Source organism: Miniopterus schreibersii (genome assembly GCF_964146895.1).
Source record: "Miniopterus schreibersii genome assembly, chromosome: 6".
NCBI lineage: Eukaryota > Metazoa > Chordata > Mammalia > Chiroptera > Miniopteridae > Miniopterus > Miniopterus schreibersii.
This window is the reverse complement of record NC_138107.1, coordinates 7,214,929-7,235,931: the sequence shown is the minus strand read 5'-3', so window position 1 is coordinate 7,235,931 and position 21,003 is coordinate 7,214,929. Positions and strand designations below refer to the sequence as shown.

General features: G+C 48.2%; 1 protein-coding gene across 2 annotated transcripts in view; it reads right to left on the bottom strand.

Moving 5' to 3' along the window:
- PPARD (peroxisome proliferator activated receptor delta) overlaps positions 1–16,147 on the bottom strand; it is a 75,586-nt gene extending 59,439 nt beyond the window's left edge. The window contains exons 1-2 of one of the 2 annotated variants that reach the window (XM_081141121.1): positions 15,999–16,147; positions 12,167–12,250 (exon numbers count right to left, since the gene is read on the bottom strand). The gene's annotated coding sequence lies outside the window, so the exon portion shown is untranslated. The remainder of the gene's footprint in view (positions 1–12,166; positions 12,251–15,998) is intronic. The other variant, XM_081141122.1, reaches the window with a different exon arrangement.
- Positions 16,148–21,003: the final 4,856 nt, after the last annotated feature.

Below are 21,003 nucleotides of genomic sequence, written 5' to 3'. Positions count from 1 at the left end.
CTCCCTCCAACCACCCAGAACCACCTGGCAGTGTATGCTCCCATGGGACATAGGCTCTGACCCCTCCAGAGCTCACACCCCAAAGTCGGAGCCTCAGAAAAGCACAAAAGCAAAAACAGAGCTTGGGGACTACTGACATCCTCAGGCTGGAAGACTCCTCACCCTGGCTGCCTCTTCCAGGGCCCAGGCAGGGGTTGGGCAGTGGTGGGCTGCAGCAGCTACCATGGGAATGACCCTGTGGGGTTGAGTTCTGCAGGCAATCACTGCCTGGAGTCAACACCCACTCCAGCCAATGTTCAGATACAAAAAGAAAGACAAACAATCTTGAAGTTCTGTTCAGTCCAACCAACATTTACTGGCACCCACCTATGGAGCTGGGTCTGGGGTTTAGAGATATGCTAACGATAAAACAACCAATACTCACAGAGGCCGCCTCTGTGCTTCTATTATGAGCTCTTTCAATTCTCAAGTCATCCCCAAGCAGTAGGGTCGGTGGTTACTCCCCCCTTACAGATGAGGAAACCATCGAGGAATAAAGCCTAGCAGAGCCAGAACTCAGTCCCACGCAGTCTGGTTCTTAACCACGACCCCCTCCATATTCCCACAAAGCCCTTATCCTCGGGCTTCTAGCCAGTGAGCTAGAAATACAAAAAGTGCCACCTGCCACTTCCTGTTCTGCTCCAGGGAAAAGCTCATTCCTTTCTGAGAAGCCAAGGCATGAGGAATGCCTCGTCCCTCTGTCCAGGACACCCTGGCCAACTGTTGGCCTGAGGAGGGTCCACCAAGGCAGGCAGGTGGGCACAGTGCTAGAGCTCAGCCAATGAGATGCCACTTATGCCTGCCTTTTCTAAATTCCTGCACCCCAACCCCTGCCTCCAGCCAGGAAGTGGAAGCAAAAATAAATGCAGCTATCCAAAAATAAATCAGGATGGAAATGTGCAAGAAGGAACAAAGTGAAATGTCACTGCTGGTTTGAGCCCAGTAAGTCCCGTTAGTCTAGGAAGGGCCCGTGTTGCTGAGCAGGACAGGTACCAAGGGCCCTGGTTCCCCTTCAGCCTCTGCCCACAGCCTGTGGTGCATACTTGCACACATATGCCCTTGACCAGAAAGCCCAGGCTAAGGTGACACGAGCAGGATCAGCACAGTGACTGAACAGAGAAGAGGGGCTCCAAAGGGCTCGAACCCCAGCTCCATTACTTGTCAGCTGTGTGACTTCAGCAAGCTGTTGGACCTCTCTAATCCCACCTATCCCTCCACCTCTGTTAAGTGGGAATAGCATCCATTACCCACATCTTGCAGGCTGGTGTGAGGGTGAGTAAGCTCATCCACTGGGTGACGACTGGCCCAAGGGGGAATCTGAATAAAGGCAATTTCCCTTCCTTCCTTCTCTCTGTATGTGCACATCTGGCCAGCTTCTCTCTCTTCTCCCTTCACCAGACTGAAAGCAGGCTAATTAATCACTTGGAGCAGATACTGGTTTTTCTCCTCTGAGTTCCTCCTACCCGACCTGACTGGCCCACCGTTTAGCTGGTTATTTCTGATGGTTCTGGAAGGCTGCTGACTGCCTTGGAGCAGATCCAGGGAGCCACTAAGCACAGCCATTCTCAGGGACTCCTCTGTCCAGTGACCTGGAATGAGACTCTGCAGGGGGCCCAAAGCCAGCCAGCGTTTTGCTTCTACTCAGTGAGCAGCAAGAGACTGTGGTGCTGGAAGGCGGGGAGTGTTCCCTGAAGCCAACTCCAGTCTGGTCAGTCAAGCAGGTGTTTTCAGAAATGGAAGAATTAGATCCAGCCAGCCAGTCCTCTGTGGGTAGGCCCTGTGTGTGGGGATTAATGATACCGGCTTGAATCACCTGGGTTCAGATCCCAGCTCTGCCACATATTAGCTGTGCAGCTTCTGTGAATTTGAAAAGAAGGTGATGAAAATGATGAGCGCAGTGCATTCAACACACGAGAGCCATACTCTACCTGGCTGCTGGGTATCCACCAGCTTCTGCTGGGAATGGAAAGGGGATTAGCCACAGGTGAGCCCAGCTCTTGAACTCACAGTCCAACAGCAGAGCCTAGAATCCAGGCAACAGCCCCACCATAATGCACCGTGGTAGGTGCCCAGCCAGAGGTGTGAGAAGGGAGCTTTACCAGGCCTGCAATGGAGAAAGGGTGGAGAAGGAGGCAACCGGGAAGGACGGTCAAGGCCAAAAGTCTCAGTTGTCTCTAGCGAGTGTCAACCAAAGGAAGGGGCAACAACCGAGAAAGGGATCCAATGGTGAACATGTCAGCTTTATAGAAGTTTCCTTCTATAGATGTACGACTGTTGCCCCATGAAATGACTTCCCAGGCAGGGCTCTGGTGTAGGCTAGTGCCAGGACCATTGTGTGGGAGGAAGGTCACCGAGGCTGGCCATCCAGTCACCATTCCATCCAACAAGTGCTTGGCGAGCATCTCTGCACAAGGCACTTGCCCATTAAGAAGCCAATTTCTAGAGAGATTTCTGACCACAGCTGATGAACACCTATCAGTACCGGGGATGTGACTGTGCATTGCAGGCTGCTCCTTTGAGACTCAACAAGGCCTCTGACTCAGAGAACATCAGATAGATGAACCAGCTCTTTCTCACGACAGAAGCAGAAAGGAGGGCAAGGTTCAGGCTGCAGTCCACTGAGAGAAAGCAGTGTATGGGCAGAGGCTCTGGGAGTGCTGGAACCAGTTCATGAGAGGCACTCCTCGGTTATCCACAACATGCCCAGGGTGGGGTACAAGTGAATAAAAGTGGGAGGAGACAGGCCTACCTTAGGCTTGCAGGGGGCAGTGGCAGGCCTTGGCCTGGGCGCAGATATGCCCACTGGGTCAGGGAATGGGCTAGAAAACAGACTATTTTTCTAAAAGATGACACACTGCCATGATATGAAAGGCAAATTGTAAGGAGATGTAAATACACTGGGCCATTAAGATGCCAAAAACAAAGTCATAGGAATCAGACACTGTAACAATATAAACAGGCTGGACTGACAGTTTTCACTGGGAGCAGTCTGCAGTTGGGAATAACCTAGTGATTTTCACTTGGGAGATAGAAATTACTATTGGTTAATCTATTTATTACCCAAAATGTTTTAGTTTTCAATGGTAATCAATTTGTTTATTTTTTCAGTAACAATCTACTTGCTGCCATTACTAAAAGTGGGTTTTGGGTGTAGTCACCTAAGACTATAAAATCGGGGACACAGGCATGGAGGATTTTAGTCTGTGAAGACAATTTGTACCTGGCTCCCAGAGTACAACGAAGCTTACCACAGATGACCGACACTGTCGTTTTGGAAAGTTGCTGGAGCGCCAGAACTGTCATGAGATCACTACTCAGGGAATGACTTCTCAAGCTGGGCTTACTTGACCTTTTGGGATCTGATTCTTAGAAACACGAGCAACACTGTGAGAACGTACAGAAGGCAGAGTCCTGAGGATCAGAATGAGGAGTGGCTCAGGGTTGAGGGGCCGGCGAGTGCTGAGGACCCAGGTGGTAACCGTAGCTGTGCAGTGGCACCAGCTCATGTGCTCCGTTCTCTTTCTCTGGCAGCCTCCGGGCACCTGAGTTCAGTAACAGGGAAGAGGGCAGGCTGTGGCGCTGCTCCGGGGAGACAAGGACAGGGAGGTGAAAGGGCTATTAAGAAAGCATTTTAGGTGGGCAACTGTGGGACCCAGTGGGTAGACCAGGAGGGGTGGAGTGGAAAGAAGTGGCAGGCTTGGGGCTGAGAAGAAGGGTGATAAGTGAAGACCCCCAGAAACTACCCCAGAAGTGCTCGGTGAGAGCAGTCAACCCGCATTTCTAGGTTCACAGCTCCAGACCACCACTGACAGTGGAGCTGCCTTTATTAGTGACAAAGAGAAGGCTGCTTCCCCACCAATATTTTAAGTTGATTATGTTTACCTGCTGATATTCTCTAGGTATGATGTGACAAATATTCTACAGAAATGACCTGAGGAACACAGGCCTAAAGGCCGAGAGATGGTGTAAGAAGCGAGAAAGGAAGGGACGAAGGGCCATGCAAAGTAAGAGCTTTTACAGTATTTCAGGGTCACTGGTGAGCTGGCCTCCAATCACATCCCTGACATCTATTCTCTTCCTCCTTCCCGCTGCTCCAGCCACACTGGCCTCCTGGCTATTCCTCAAACACACCAGCCATGTTCCTGCCTCAGGACGCTTGTACTTGCTTCCCCTCTGTCTATAAGTCTTCCCACACGTGGCCCAGTCTCCTCTTTCAACTCAAATATTATCTTCTCAGTGAGGCTGTCCCCAAGCACTCTATTTAAAGCTGCCACAACCTCTTTCCTGCTTTAGTTTTCAATATAGCATTCATCACCTTCTGATAATGTTATTTACTTAATTCTGGCTCTCTCCCCTGCCCCCAATTAAAACCACCGTAAGAGCAGGACATATTTTTATCTGCTTTGTTCACTCCCCCATCCCCATGCCTAGAACAGTGCCTAGCACAGAGAAGGTACCCAATAAATACCTCCTGAATGAATGGAAGGAAAAAGAGAGGAGAGGAAGGTGAAATTAAGAGTCAGATTTAAACCAATCCTGGATCCTCAACAGTCGGAAAGAAACCCTTTATTATGACTTAACTGAATGTGTGGGGTGAGTTTCAAAAGCAAGAATCAGATACTATTTGAGGTCTTCTCATGTGCTCCTAGGTTGTCACTAAGACTCCCCTGAGAGCATAGTGTCTCAAATATTGTTCTGGGAAGAGGCTGGAACTAGATCTGCAACTGTTATGAAAGGGATGCTCTAAGGTTGCCATAAATAAGAAGGGTCAGCCAAGTCACCTGGGGGTGGGTGGGCCCTACAGTAGTTTCCTGTTGTCAGGGAAACAAATTACCTTAACCTACGGCTTAAACCACAAAATATTTATTCTCTTACAGTTCTGGAGGTCAGAAGTCCAAAATCAGTTTCACTGGGTCAAAATCAAGGTACTGGCAAGGCTGCACTTCCTCCAGAGGTTCTAGGGGAGCATTTGTTTCCAGGCCTTTTCCAGCTTCTAGAGCTGCACTCCTTGCATTGCTCCACCCCTTCCTCCACCTTCAGAGCCAGCAGTGTAGCATCTCGCTACAGGAGCCACCCTGCCTTCCCCTGTATCAAATCTCCCTTTGCCTCCCTCTTAAAAAGACACTTGTGGCTGCACTTAGGGCCCACTCAAATAATCTAGGATAATCTCTCCATCTCAAGATCCTTAATTTAATACCATCTGCAAAGTCCATTTTGCCATAAAAGGTAGCATCTACAGGTCCAGGAATTACAGGTTGGGTATCTTCAGGGGTCATAACCCAGCCTACCACCATGAAAGACAGACTCCAAGAGTTTGGAAGAAACACAGTTCAGACCTCGGGTCCACATGAAAAAAGTCAGATCAGAAGTCTTGGAGCATCCCAGGCCAGGTTCTTTCTTTGGCTATAATTGCTGCTAGCCCTGCCAATTACCGTGATTTTGGCCCACTGAAACTAATTTTAGACTTCTGACCTCCAGAACTGTAGAATAAATGTTTTAAGGTGAGATTGTGGTAATTTGTTACAGTGGCAACAGGAGGTGTAAAACTAGGGAGGAATTAATTTCATGAAACTGGGCATTTTGGCCCTTGGAGGACCTCCTTAGAAGAGAAGGGTAGTTTTCTCTTCTCTGACCTGAAGCCCCCAATGGACCACTCAGGAGTTCATCTCAGGATGCACGTGCCGAGGGTCAAGGGGAACCCATCAGGATCTCTGAACTGTCCTGAAGGCTTTTATAGGACGGAAAGCTGCAAAAAACCCCCCAAACCATCCATAAAACAGTCTGGGTCAGACAAACAAGCTTGAGATCAGGGATGGCAGGTAAGCTTTCTCTCATGAGAACTGCCTGGGGTGGAGGGTTTGTAGAGGAAGACTGCTGTGACCAGAGTGCCAGATCAGCTGTTAATGTCTGACACCAGGAACTGACAGGATAGTGACAGTTGATATGCCACGTTAACCAAGTATGCTCTACATGGCACCACTGGGGGCTGCAGGAAGGTGGCTTCTGCCCAGACACGAAAAGACTTGGAGAAATACCACCATTCCAGGAGACAGCTTTATGCCTCGGACACTATCTCTCTGTTGAGTAGACATCATATGGTTTCTTACTAAGTGGAAACACACTGCTCATTGCGAACAATTTCATTCCAACCCAAAACCTTCAGTGAGGTGACTGACTAGTAAATTTCCAACATTAAGAACCATATGTTTATCTTATTTGTTTTATTGTTATGTTCAACAGTGGACACAGCTGGCCAGAAATATTTCATGGGGAAATGACAGAGCAGCAGTTCTCAAGCCAGAGGTGTTTTTGTCCCCTCGGGGACCTGTGGCAATGTCTGGAGACAGTCTTGGCTTTCACCACTGGGGGGGTTGGGAAGGTATTGGCATCTAGTGGGTAGAGCCAGGGATGGGGCTAAACATCCTGTAATACACAGAAACCCACACAACAAAGAGTTACCCGGCCCAAAACGTCCCTAGTGCTGGGACTGAGAATCCTGAGCTAGAGGAAATGGAACTGGAGGCAAAGAAAGTAGAGTTATGAACAAGGAAATGTTTCAGGCAATTTAGGGAAACTGGGGGAAAGCATGCCATGCCTGCCTGCTTGGAAAAGGGGGTGATGAGTAGTGCTCTGGGTTCTGGCAAATTCAAGGGTGGTCCATCTGAGGGGGCCCGCAGACTGCTGTGTATGCTGGGAGGCCTGCCTGGCTGATGCCGCTGCTGGGAGAACCTGGCCTGTATCACCGTCGGAGCCAGTAACTGTGCCTCTGAAGTCACAACTCGTGGGTGAGGAAAGTGCAGAAGCAGTAATAAGCCAAGGATCAAGGAATTAGAACAGATTACAAACAAAAGCAATGAGAATCTATTTTAAAATAATAATGTAGAAATGAACTTAAGCTTGAGGTGGTTTTCCCACGACACCCAGCCTCTCCCTTCAGTACCCTCCCCCCGAGAGGACTCTTCAAAGCTGTGTGGTATCAGCTGTGGGGAATTTGGCAATGGTCTCAGGGGAGCCCCTGAGATGACAATACAGCCAGGCAGAGGTCAGGCTTTGGACACTGGGCTGGAAAGAAAAAGGAGGGATGGCGCACTCACTGCGCTGCCCGACACCAACACTGTTTCCCAGAAGATGACGACTCCCCGTCGGAGGCAGGGCTCCTGGTACCACCATTGGCATTGCAGAGAAAGGCTCAGAAAGCGTTTCTCCAAGTCCACCCCTCAGACCAAGCTCAGCAGGAAGGGGATGGAGCAGCACTCACTGAGGTTCATTTTAATCACTAAGCCATAACTCCACGCACAGGAGCTAAGAGTCACCCAGGTCTGCCTGACACCAAATCACTCCAGCCCTTCCCATGGTCTCTTCACAGACAGAAAGAGCTACAGACACAGGGCAAGGCCAGGAGGTGCTAAGAGCCACAGGGAACCAAAGACAGAGCAAGCTCTGCTAATACTAGTTCGCACGGAGCCTCCTGTCTCATACAGTTCCTCCAGTCCTGGCCTCCCTCAAATTCTCTTTGCCGTTCCCCCCTTGATCTCCTTCTTTCCTCTGCTTGTCTTTCTCCCTACCACTCTCTAATCTGTCCCCCTCTTCTCACTTCCTACCAGTCCATGATACTGAAACTGAAGTGTATTCGAAACATTGCCAGTAGCGTTACATCAAGTTCGATATTTCCTGCTTTTTTTCAAAATAAATTATGATTAACTTTTTAATGTGCCTTGACAATAAAACTTAAATTTAGTTGTCTCAAGTTTTTTACTCCTTACCTGAGGATATGTCTTCATTGATTTTAGAGAGAGAAGAAGCGAGGGGGGGGGAGAGAGAGAAACATCGATGTGAGAGAGAAACATCGATTGGTTGCCTCCCACATGCACCCCAAACCTGCAACCTGGGTATGTGTCCTGCCTAGGAATTAAACCGGCCACCTTTTCTGGTGCTTGGGATGATGCTTAACCTACTGAGCCATATCGGCCAGGACTAGTTGCCTCAACTTTTGTGACCTCTTAAATCTCTCCCGTGTATCAGCATCCCTAAATAACGGGGGTGCGGGTGCTATTCCACCCATGCTCTGGGTACTTAATCTGTGTGGCAGATAGATCAATATCAATAATTCTAACAGCAACCAGAGAAACTCAAATTTAATATGTGAAAGAATGTCCTAACGTTTAAATTACTGCAGCAGCCTCTTACCTAACCCATCTACCTCCATTTTTTTCCCATTCAATCCACCTTTTTGCAATGTTAACACAATCCCTCTCCTTGCTTCAAAACCACCAATGGCTGCCCAGCTGGGTGGCTCAGTTGGTTGGAGCATCGTCCGGTACACCAGAAAGGCTGTGGGTCTGATTCCCGGACAGGGCACATACTTAAGTTGCAGGTTCATTCCCAGGGAGGGCGTGTATAGGAGGTGAACCACTGATGTTTCTCTCTCACACTGATGTTTCCCTCCGCCCCCCACTCTCATCAATAAACATACCTTCAGGTGAGGATTAAAAACACAAAAAACAACACCCACCACCAATGGCTACCCACTGCCCAAAGGACACAAAGTGCAAATGCCTTCAAATGCCTTCACCTGGCATTCAACAGCTTCCATCAACCCACTAGAAATTCCCCAGCAATGGTTTCCCGGAATGGAAATCATGAGAAGCACTTTTCTCCTAGAAATATTCAGATACAGGCCAGGTTACCTCACATAAGAGAGGCCTTTCTCCCTCCCAACAAGTCATGCCCCTTGGCATTCACACCCTTGTGTAGTACCCTCCTGGAATCTGAACTGGCCCCATGATCAGGAAAATACAGAGGAAGCGACACTGTGTGACTTCTAAAGCTAGGTCATGAGAGACTTTGCCATTTATGCCTGGATTCTCAGTACAGAGTCTTGGGATGCCTTTGCTCAGAACCCACAATGCAGGCCCTCTAGCAAACAGACAGCAGCAAGCGCCACCGTGTGAGTGAGCATCTAACTGACCCCGCCCCAGCCTCCACTGGACCACAGCAAACTAGAGCCCCCAAGTGAGGACCACCCAGCAGAGCCCAGGCAACACACAGAACCATTAAAGATAATACAGTGCCGGCCGGCCGGGCGTGGCTCAGAGCTTGAGCGTCCACCTGGGATCCAGGCGATCAGGGTTCGATTCCCGGTCAGAGCACATGCCCGGGTTGTGGGCTCACAGCCGATCAATGACTCTCTCATCATTGATGTTTCTCTCTCTCTCTCTCTCTCTCTCTCCTTCTCCTTTCCTCTCTCTGAAATCAATAAAGATATATTTAAATAAATAAATAAATAAATAAAATAAAGATACTACAGTGCCGCCCTGGCCAGTGTCGCTCGGTTGGTTGAGCATGGTCCCATGCACCAAGAGGTCGCCCAGTTCAATTCCCAGTCAGGGCACATGCCCGGCTTGTGGGTTCAGTCCCCAGTAGGAGGCGTGCAGGAGGCAGGTGATTGCTGTCTCTCATGTGGATGTTTCTTTCTCTCTCTCTCACCCTCTCCCTTCCTCTCTCTCTAAAAATCAATAAAAACATATTTAAAAAAAGAATAAAGTGCCAATTTCACTTAGGAACATCCTAGACGAACCACTAAAAACTCGTTGTGTCTTGACCCTTGAGTGCACATCTTTTAAATATTCTGTGTAACAAAATAGGAATTATACAAAAAAGCACGTATGTGATTGAGATTCAAGCTAAACTAGCCACTGTTCTCATGAAACACAATTTTTACTTGATAGAAAAGATGAACAAATTATAATTACTTAGACTTGGGTATTCAACAAACTTTTTCTTGAAAATAAATGAAGTGACACAGTCACTTCAAGAAAAAAACCTGACAGTATATTACCAACAATAAAAATCAAGCTTTCATGAGAAATTCAAATTATAGAAAGCCTGTATCCACCATTGTGAGGTTGATAGCTTCCCAATACTTGAAGACTTTTTGGATGAGATCAGTGGTGACATTAATGAATATTATTTACTGATATAAAATGAAAGTCAACATTTAGAAGATCTCTGTAACTCAGTGAACCAATTCAAAGTAAAAGATCCAATTCAAAGCACAAGATGGATTTTAATGTCACAAAGTATGAAAAGTTTGTTGATAAGGCTTTAGACTCCACATTACAACTAACCTTTAAGATTATATTACCACTTGTCAAGTTCTGGTATCATATCAAAGAGGAATGTTCACAATTACCTGCAAAACATACTGAAATAACCCTCTCATTCTCAACTACGTATCTGGATGAAACCAGATTTTTTTCATATCCTTCAAATAAGACCTATTTTAAGAGATTGGACATAGAAGCAGTTATGAGAGTATAGCTGCCTTCTATAGACCAGACATTAAAAGAGATTAGCAAAAATGTAAAAGTGTCATCCCTCACAACATTTTTGTTTTGAAAAATAGCTATTTTTCGTTAAAAATTTCATCTGTGATAAATGTAATGGGTTTTTATTATTATTACAGTAAATGAATTGATACATTAGCAATTCTTTAAAATTCCTCAGTTTTAATTTCTAAACAGAAGTTCTTGGGGCCTTTAATAATTAAGAGTGCAAAAGGGTTTCAAGGCCAAAAAGTCTGAGAATCACTGTCTAAAGCTGACTTCAAAATAAACCAACTTTCTTTCAAAGCCAAATCTGAACCCAGCTTCTTCAGGGACAAAGCCAGTCCTCAGTGGTGACTTGCTCCTCTCAGTGAGTATCCTTGGACAGCAGCATGTTCTCAGTACCCACCCGCTCTCTAATGTCTTAACAATCTTTGCGTGCATACGTCTTCTCGCCCCAACTAGGTTCCACACACCTGGGGCATGAGACCATATGTGAAACATATGTCATAGCTCCTTGCCCACACAAGTGGCTCAGATAGGAAAGGCTAAGATGGCAGCACCACAGTTTTTTAGATTAGCACTGAAAAAGTCTGATAAAGCTATAGGCTCACCTTTGCCAGGGGAAACTAAAGAAGAAAACTGATGGCTGGGACTGGGAGCCCAGCTTAGGGATGAACTGGACAACTCACCTCTAAACATGCACACTACTGCCACTATGGCTAGCTGCTGCTGAAACAAATGGCAAAGCAGATCAACTCAACTCAGCAGCTCTTCCTGCTCAGGGGAACTCCTACTTCAACCCCTCTCAGGGAATCTCAGAAGCCTCCCAAACCCCCCTTCTTCCTCTTTCACATTTCCTTCAGAGGAAAGGACTTGGTGTGGGTTTGAGAACAGGAGGGGCCCCTGCCTGAGGCCTTCCTGCAAGATCTACAAACAACCTGACCCCCACAGACAGACAGACAGACACATGGGCTCAGCACTTTGTTTGGCAACAGGAAAACCTGCAGGGTGTTAAAGGCAGAGAAAGGGAAGTGAAGCCCATAAACAGCTACTGAAACCAATGAAACTTGGAGATTGAAACTAATCAGATAGGAGCCCCATGTTTCCCCTGGCCCCCAGCAGGAACTCCACCACAGCCCAGCCTCCCAGATACGTGGGACAATGAACATCGAATTCCCTGGAGCTCCCCTTTTGAGAGTTTATAAAACCTTCCACGCATCCTGAGAACAGGGAAACAGCAATGGGAAGCCCACAGCATTGTTCAGACTCTAGTAAGAACCCACTACCCCAAGGAGAAATGGAAGAAACAATTCTGTGTATTATGCTCAGCTCTCATACATGCCAGCAAATTACCGACCCATGAGACAGGGAGTGATTCTGTTCTTTTACTATCATCATTTCCCAAGTGCCACTACTGTGCCTGGCACATAACAGACACTCAAAAATGTTTGATGCATAAATGAAAGAGAATGATGAACAACATCTTTGTGGCCTGGCACCCATATGGGCAGAGAAGAAAGTGTGTATATTTATTCATTCAACAAATATTTATTTAGCATCTTCTATGCCAAGCACTGTCCTAGACACAATAGGAAACAAAATAAGTCCCTGCCCTTGTGGAGTTAATGTTTTAGTGGGTATAAAGGTGAAAATCTCAATGCTCCCCAAAAAACTATGACAGGCACTTGGGATCTGGGACTCAGCCCTAGTGAAATTATTTCATCTTCTAGGCCAGGACTCTAAATCTGGGATGTGTGTGTCAGTTGTTAGAGGCCCCTGAGTGAGGAAAACGTGATTACCTCCTTGGTGCATCTGTCCTCATCTGTCGGTGAGCAGAAGCCACTGCGTGAGTACCACGTACATGCCCAAAACACCACGCAACACTGCAGAATAGAAAGAAACCCAGTATTTTTAGCTGAGAGGTGCTGGGGTCAGAAAAGCAGCTCTAATATGTTATAATTAAACAGCAGGCCTCAAAGCGTGCTCCTAAGGCAAGCTGGCTCCTCCTCTGTCCCTCATGCACACACCCTGAGATGTTGTTATTCTGAGCCTGAGTCAGCAAATACTTCCCAATCCTGGAAGAAGTCTGCTCATTTCCAAGTAAGAAGACACCAGCTCTGCTGATTGTACCAGGGTGGGGCAGAAGGAGCTGGCAAGGTGAAGAAGGTCCTAGAGCCCAACAGCCCCAATGGGTAACAGCTCATAAATGGAGATGCCCTGATTCATTATTGATTCCTTGACCAAAGCCCCGTGGAGATAGGACTGGAGTCACCCTAATCACCAGCCTCTGAGCTATGAAGACCAGGAACTATCTACCAAGCAAGAAGACCCACACGTTTGAAACCTGATGCGAGGGGACATTTCCTCCTTGCCAGACTCAAGCAAGTGCCCAGCTCGCCTCTGACACTGTGGATCTCAGCTGCTGCAAGTAGCTCCTCCCCCTAGATTCAAAGGCACAGAAAAATGCTCAGGACATCAAACCACTTACAAGCAGCAGCCACTGGATAATCTGGGGCAACCCAGCACAGACAAGGGCATCATCCACAGAACTTCTGACATGACGCAGGCAAGAGCCTGGCAGGACAGATGAAGTCCATAGAGATGCTGCATAGGGAGAAAGAGTGTTCCCAGTATGGATAATGCTAAGCAGTGGGGCAGCTCCTGGCATTTCCAGGAGGACCCCACAATTTAGCTTCCCACATGGCAAGAAATACCCTGGAAGGGGAAACCTCAGGGACAGAGTATAGCTGAAGCCTTTAGAAGAGACAGGTCCAACTCCTCCTGAGAGAGAGGAGCTGCACAGTCCAAGGACATACCAGCATCTGCAGGTCCTGAAGACAGCTTGCATGGCAGCCAGGACAGCTGCAGTCCACCCAAAGCAGGGGCCTACTAGCTTCCCAGGCCAGCATCCATCACTGGCTGTCCTCTCACCAGCTCCTGGTGGGAGCAGTCTGAGGGCCCACAGGTGAAGCTGGCAGGCTGAGTAAAGGCAATTCTTCCTGAGTGTGCTGAGAGACACACCAAAGAAGGAAAAGGTAGTGGTGGGGAGGCAGGGAGAAAGGCAGCCAAACAAGAGCAGGTTAGTAAACTTAGTTCATTCAATTAGAAGTGATGGGCTACACCATCTGTAGAATAATGTCAGAGGCCTGTCTGCTCACAACTTTGAAAAAGAGGCAGGCTGCCCCGGCTCTGTAAAATCACTGAGTGGGAACTTGGTGATTGACAACCATAACTACCCACATGGAAAATGAAAGAGTGAGCAAATCGCAAGAAGCTATTCAGCCAGGGCTGCTGGTGCCCAAGCTGCTCCACAAGGACAGGGCTTGATCTCTTCTCAAGCCCTTCTCACCTACCACCCCAGTGGAGCGTACAGGTGAGCAAAGACAGAGGAGTAGCAAACTGCTCAAGTCAGGTAAAATCCTTGGGAGTCAGAGATTAGACTAAATTACCACCAAACCCACAATCTCAACTTCATTAGTATGACCCATTAAAACCCCAGAGGGATATTTTTCATAGGAACAATGGACCCCTTTTGGTCCATTCTGTCCAAATTCTCCCCAGCTGCTGCTTAGGAGGGGGCTCAGGGGTCAATGGAAAGGGGACTGGCTCAGCCATCCACGATCCTATTTCTTTCACAGAAAAGTTCAGTGCACAAGGGGATTCCAAAACTTAAGTCTGGTCTAGCTGGTTCAGTTGGCTCTCCACCAAAGCTCCTGAAAGTTGCCAATTCTGTGTCCAATTCTGGCTCAAAGACAGAGAGCACAATCCTCAAAAGAGAAGACCTAGAAACCCAGGGCAGGTGAAACAACAGACCTTCATTTCTAAACATGTGGGTCACGCTTTCTGAATCCTCCAAGAGCCAATTGGGCAGGAGCAGAGGATATATTATTTCCTGATGATATCTCTAGGGCACCAACGCCAAATATAGGAGTTCAAATGGAAGACATCAGAAAACTTTCTGCCCGGCAAGGTTAAATACCCAGAAACACCACAAAGGTGGTGGGCTCTCTAGCCCCAAACAGAATAATCTGTGACTAGAAGCAACTTAAGTTCTTGACACAGTCTAACTAATGCAGCCCCTGACTGCCGGAGCAGACAGTGACCTGACATTGATGTAACATCTGGGCAAAGGGAACTGAACTTCAGTGTCAACCTCCCTCTTGGATCCACAGGAAATTAAGCTCCCAAGGAAAATGGACTGAGAACCTTCAAAAGAACCTGCTCAGTGAGTGACCGAAATCGGAGGCTCTGACACATTCACTGGATCAGAGATACAGGAGGGAAAATCAGCAGCTGGTTCAAGCCACCAATAATAAAAGGGACAGATGTCTGCCAGCCCCAGAGCTATCAGGCGGCAATCTATTTAAAACTCAAACAGAGAAAAAAATTTCTGGAGTCAGTACAGAGGAAAAAGGTTGAGATCCGCAGGCATTCTCTGGGGCACATCTCCTGGAGACTTCCCAGAGCTCTCTGGGATGAGGCACAGGGTAGAGGGCGGGAGTCAGGGCACAGATACACTGCGGTATCACGGTTTAAACGTATTCAACACATCCAGAGTGGAAAGTCAGAGCCCTGTTTCCTGGAAGGGGAAAAAGAGTTGGACGAGGCCTCCAGCTACGCCTGGCACGCACCCAACTCAACAGCCAGTCTCTTCCCAAGGGTTCCTGGAAGTCAACAGACCCGTAAAGAAGTATTCGGGCTGAGATCAGAAGAATGGTCTGCAAACTGAACATCATCCCTGATGCAACACCCCAGTAAATTCTCCCACACAGATATAGGCTGTTATTTACCCCAGACATTCAGCTCCTCACTACAATCAGGAGCTAAACACCCTCACCCGCCACATCTCAGCGGCGGGTCAAGGGGAAAGCACAGTGACGCGTGGGGCTGGTGCTTGTCCCCAAGCAGAGGTGAGGCCCGGGGAGGCAACGGGAGGCGGGCGACGGGGCCAACAAGGAAACCAAAGAGAGGCGCAAAAACAGGGCCGCTGCGGGGAGCCGCGGTAGGAGGGGCTCAGCAAACGGGGTTAAAGCAGGCACGGGCTGAAAAAGCCTAGTGACACCGCGAGGGAGAGGACGGGGCCGGGCGACGCGGGAAGGAGGGGGCAGGGACGGGAAGAGAGCAAAGACTGAGAGGGCAAGGATGCGAGGACGACGGCAAGGGACAGAGATAACGAGGGGGACAGAAAGGATTCCCAAGGAGACCCTGCGCGGAGGGCAATGGACCTGGGGACGCCGGAGAAGAGATGAAGGAAGAAGGGGTCAGAGGCAAGGGCGGGGAGTGGGAGAGCCCTGAGCCCGGGCCCCGGCTCTCCCAACACTGAAGTGGGAGGCGACGGAGCCACGAGGCCCAAGTGGGGTCACCGAGTCGGGTGGGGAGGCCTGCAGCGCGGGCTCAAACAGCCGTGAAGGTCCAAAGGGCCGGGGGCGCCAGGGCAGCAACGGACCGCCGCAGGCCGGCCCGGGTCCGAGCGGCGGGAAGCGGCAGCGGTTGCGTCCGAGGACCCTGCTGCTGTCCGCGCCCCTCTCACTCCCCGCCGGGCCTCGCGCCCCGGCCCCGTGCGCCGCCTCAGCCCGGCCCCGCCGCTTACCTCCGCTGTTCGCCGACCCGCTTCCCCCGCCCCGGACTGACCTGTCCCGGCCGCCGCTCGCGCCACCGCCGCCGTCCCGCAGGCTCCGCAGGCTCCGCAGGCTCCTGCCAAAACTTTTCCCATTAATCCCCGGCTCCGCCGCGGCACCGGCGTCACACGCAGCGCGGCCCGGCCCCGCCCCGCCCCCGGTGGCGTGACGTCAGCGCGCAGCTCGGCTTTACACCCCCCCCTCTCCCCACGCCCCTTTCCTCCCCAGCCTCGGCCAATCACCGCACTTCCTGGAGACGCCTGTGATTCTGCCGCTCCGCCCACCGCGCGCTGGGCTGGGCCCGCCTGCAGCGCCCTCTGGTGTGGGATGCGGGCGCGGCAGCTGAGCGAGGAGCGGGGAGGGAGTGCCAGGCCGGCAAAACAAGTCTAGCAAGTATTATCACAAAAGGGAATTCAAAGCTGGAAGGGAACTGGAGGGTCATCCGGTATAGCCTCCCCATCCTCCAGGGAGGAGAAGGTGCGTGACTTGCTGTGGGAAGCAACAGAACCCGAATCTTCAGACTCCAGACTCCACTGGAGGAGATGGTGCTGTTTGTAATTTTAATAAAAGCACTTGACTCCCTGGAGAGGCTTCTGCAACTAGAAATGTGTGGTTCTGGACTGCTTACCTATCTTCCCATGCACTTATTGCATATGTTTGCCCACATAAATGGGGAGCATCCTCCCTACTGTCCAAGAAAATTCCATTCTTGCTTCTTAACTCGGGGCTTTAGGATCTGGGGGGGACCTGTTATCCCAACCTGTCCTCTCAGATATACCATAAAAAGGCACCTAGCTGCTGGGAGGCAGTCTGGTGGAAGAAGCTGGGTTTGTCATCTTGACTCACAAGTGTATACGAACGATGGGTAACTTCCTCCTCTCCAACCCTCCCCTCTCACATACACTCCTCAGGCAACACCCTCAGTTATCTGGATGGTAGAATTACTGAGTGATTTTCTTTCTTTCTGCTTCTCTTTTTATTTTCTACTCTTTAAAATGAATATAGATTACTTTTGTAATTCAGATTTCAACCTCCTTGCCTTTTGAGATATTGATTGTGAAGGTCAAAACCTTCCCTAAGATTTCCACAGATTTCTGGGGATTAATATTCTCCTAAATCTCTCTGCTTCTGGGCTCCCGCTTCAGCCCAGCTGTTGCAATCCCACAGTCTAGAAATGTAGAGACGAAACCCCACCCTTCCTGAAGACTGCCCGGCCTCTTCCCACACGCCACATTCATGGGTATAGAAGTCATTATGATACTCTGGGCCCTGAGGCAGGGTCAAATGAGGCATTACAGTTTAAACTCACACGACAAGCATTCTTGAAGTTCTTTCCCATCCCCAGTTGAGGTTTTCTTTTCTCGCTCTCTCTCTTTTTTTAAAAAAAAGGAAGGACCAAGACCCTTCAGTCCAGAGTGTTGGCCCTCGGACTGAAGGGTCTCGGGTCTAACCAGGTTTGATTCCGGTCAAGGGCATGTACCTCAGTCGCAGGCTTAGGGTGCATGCGGGAGGCAACCAATCAATGTGTCTCTCTCACATTGATGTTTCTCTCTTCCTTCCACTCTCTCTGAAAAGCAATGGAAAAATATCCTCGGTGAGGATTTAAAAAAAATTAAAATCTTTGTTAATTAAAAAGGTGACAAATGGGAAAAAAAGAAAGGCTTTTATTGAAAAATATACTTTAGGTTTTGATAAACTTTTGTAAATATTTTGAGATTCTATACAAATCATTCTATGGCTTTAAGAATTCATACATTTGGCCTTGGCCAGTGTGGCTCAATTGGTCAGAGCATCGTCCAGTACACCAAAAGGTGACGCCGCGTTTGATTCCTGGTTTCATCCCTGCAACCGATTGATGTTTCTCTCTCCCTTCCTCTCTCTAAAATCAATTTTTTTAAAAAGATTTAAGTAGGTATAGGTAGGACTTGTCAACATGATCAATTCCCCAGCTGAGGTTTTCTAACTGGCCCTTTACCTCTTAGTTAGGGGTTGGTCTTTTCCCAAATCACTACCTCTCGTTCCTGAGCCACTATTCACTCCTTTATCCCACCCTCTCCAGAGAAAAAACAAATTCCTCCGGCTTTCCAGGCAGAAAGAGACATCTTAGCCATATTTCTTTAAAAAAAAAAAAATTGTTTATTTCTTTTTATAAAAATCTTGTTATTGATTATTTAGAGAGAGGGAGAATGGGAGAAAGTCATAAGTAAGCTGCCTCCTCCGCACCCCCTGCTGGTGATCAAGCTCACAACCCAGGCATGTGCCATGACCAACAGGGAATTGAACCAGCAACCTGTTGGTACATAGGCCAATGCTCAACCAACTGAGCCACACCAGCCAGGACTTAGCTATACTGTATTTCTTTATTGCTAGGTTTCCTATCAACACTCATGCCCTGAAGATCTCACTTCCTACCCCTAGCAGGCTTATTTCCCAATAAAGACAGTTCTCTCCCTAAAAGAAATCCTGGGAGCACTATTGAGATGCTACATTTTCCACCTCATTTCACTTTTATATTTAAAAGGATAGCTATAATATTTAATATATATTTAATAAATATATATTTAATGTTTAGACCCCATCATTCCATTACTGATTGCAATATTGTTTAAAACAACAAAAAACTGGAAATAACTTAATTATCCAACAACAGAGAAATGTTTAGGTAAATTATGCCATATGCTTCTGATGGAATATTATGCATTATGCAACCGTTAAAAATTATGTCAACAGCCCTGGCCCATGTGGCTCAGTTGGTTGAGCTTTGTCCCGTGCACCGAAAGGTCGCCAGTACAATTCCGGGTCTGGGCACAATTCCAGGTCAGGGCACATGCCCAGATTGAGGGCTTGGTCCTCGGTCTGGACATGTGCAGGAGACAACCGATGGATGTTTCTCTCTCTGTCTCCCTCTCTCTTTCTCTCTCTCTAAAATAAATAAAAACATATTTAAAAATATGATTATGAAAAAAATACTCTTTAAAAAAGTGGGAAATGTTATGATCTTATTTTCAGTGGACAAAAAGCAGAATCTGATTATATGTATAGCACATATAGATATGTGTATTGTTTGGAAAATTAAAAACTAGCATAGAAAAAACTAGAAGGAAGCACACTAAAATGTTACCAGCAGTTGTCTTAGGGTTGTGATTCTGTGAGTTTTTGTTTTTCTATATATATATATTTTTGAGCATGTTTTTTGTTTTGTTTTCCATAATTGAAACATGATTTGTTTTTAGGAACAAAAAGAAAAATCTTCCTTATATTGAGGAAAAATGTGTATCCTTTTGGTTATCCTACTCAGTAGTCTTAGTTCTAGCCCTTGAAGAGATACTAAGTCAAAATGTTTTCCATATAAGAGCCTTTTTGATGTTTGAGCCCATTCTCCTATAGTCTTTTTTTTTTTTTCCTTTTAATCCTCACCTAAGGATATTTTTTCCATTGCTTTTCAGAGAGAGTGGAAAGGAGAGAAACATTGATGTGAGAGACACATCGATTGGTTGCCTCCCGAACGCACCCCAACGGGGCCAGGGATCGAGCCTGCAGCCGAGGTACGCATGCCCTTGGCTGGAATCGAACCTGAGACCCTTCAGTCCAAAGGCTCACACCCTAACCACTGAGCCAAACCAGCTAGGGCTATATATTGTTTCTTCTTTAAACTACACCATCCCTCCTTCCTCATATAAAATTATCATGGTGCCTTTTGCCACCCAGGTTGCTGGCCTGAGGATGTGCCCTTTTATGCATATCCATCCTTTTCAAGGCTTCTCTTGGTTTGGGCCTCCTAACTTCTGAATCCCTTTCCCATATTTGGGGAATCTCCCACTTTAGAAGCTGAAAATGTCGGGCATTTGCTTCCCGGCTCCTTTGCAGCTAGGGCATAGCCACATGACCAAGGCTCCACCAATTGTACGCCCTGGAAGCTGGGAAGATGAAGTGAGGAGCATAAATAAGCCATTCAGGTTAAGTGGCAGAGCAGCAGCTCCACCTAATTTCCTGTTGTAAGAAGCAGCAGTTGTAAGAGCAGAGTCCAGCACGGGTGATGTCAGCCACAGAAGCAGCAACATCTGTCCCTAGAGGGGTCAGCAGCTGGGGTGTCTTCGTGAGAACTGCTGTGTGCCATGATTTTTGGTATTATTCCTCACTGCACAGCCTCCAAACGGGCTCTTTCATCCTCACAATTGCTTAAGGAACTTTTCTATACTATGTTAAGAAATTCCTTTTTTACTTAAATCAGCCTGGTACTTGAGTCACAAACCCAGAAAATAAATACAGCTTCCCCCGAATCTTCATTTTGGCTAGAGTTGCCCATAGGCACAGCTCCAAGTGGGAAAAGTTGGTTCCTGCCAAGTCTCTGCAGCACTTTTCCAGACCCGCCAGAGATCTCACATGAACCCCTGCTCCGAGGCCCAGTTACAGTGTGACTGACCGGTAACAACGATGTGGAATAAGGAGCCAGATCCGCTTTGCACTGGATTCCGACCCCCACATCCACTTCAGGCTCCAGCCAGCAGGTGGGGCCCTCCTTAGCCTGCAGAAATCAGCCTCCTTGGGTAGCCTCGCCCCCTTTCACCTGCCGCGGGGGACAGAGAGGCAGCTTTCAGCTGGCACCTCTTGGGGCTGGGTAGACACCGCCTTGAGGAAGCACCTTGCATATCCTGGCAACAGTTTGCAACAAGCTTCTTGCTCTCCAGCCAGTCACACCTCCTCACATACGAACCACGACAGGATGACCTGGGACCACAATGTGCTTTCCATGTGGCGGGAAGTTTATGGGTAGCTATGAGGGCATCAAAGATTGGATACACTTGGCCTTGTCCGGAATTTTGGAAAGGATAGAGGAATGACATTCTAACCCTGGAATGAAAAGACTGGGAAATATCTCCTCCTGCCCCCTAGTAAAGGCCCCCAAGACGGATAGCTTCTCCTGCCAGTCCCAGTGTGGATTGCATTCAGGCACTACCTCACACGCCAACCGTGTGTGCCTTCCTGTGTCCCATCACAGACGTTCAAAAGCCTGGAAT